The sequence below is a fragment of the Penaeus monodon genome, chromosome 28, assembly GCF_015228065.2.
Source record: "Penaeus monodon isolate SGIC_2016 chromosome 28, NSTDA_Pmon_1, whole genome shotgun sequence".
NCBI classification, from domain to species: domain Eukaryota; kingdom Metazoa; phylum Arthropoda; class Malacostraca; order Decapoda; family Penaeidae; genus Penaeus; species Penaeus monodon.
Genome location: NC_051413.1, coordinates 5022988 through 5023207, shown reverse-complemented (window position 1 = coordinate 5023207; position 220 = coordinate 5022988). Strand labels below are relative to the sequence as shown.

The 220-nt window shown below is 32.7% G+C and overlaps 1 protein-coding gene across 1 annotated transcript in view; it reads left to right on the top strand.

The window, feature by feature from the left end:
* LOC119591314 (ATP-binding cassette sub-family G member 5-like) overlaps positions 1 to 220 on the top strand; it is a 12601-nt gene that overhangs the window by 9168 nt on the left and 3213 nt on the right. The gene's annotated exons all lie outside the window — the stretch shown is intronic.

Genomic DNA, 220 nt, shown 5'->3' with positions numbered 1-220 from the left:
CGTAGATAAAACATTGTTTTGGCCTGTATTCATAATCATTAGGTAGTGTCCTTCCCTCCTACCTTATTGGTATAATGGCATTATATTTGGGCTATTTATGCAAGCAAGAATTCGTAATTCATACTAAAATATGTACAGGAATGTTACATAATCACACGTTCCATAAATCTAATAATGATAATTAAGACTGCAACAATCGTAACTACTGATGATGACAGTG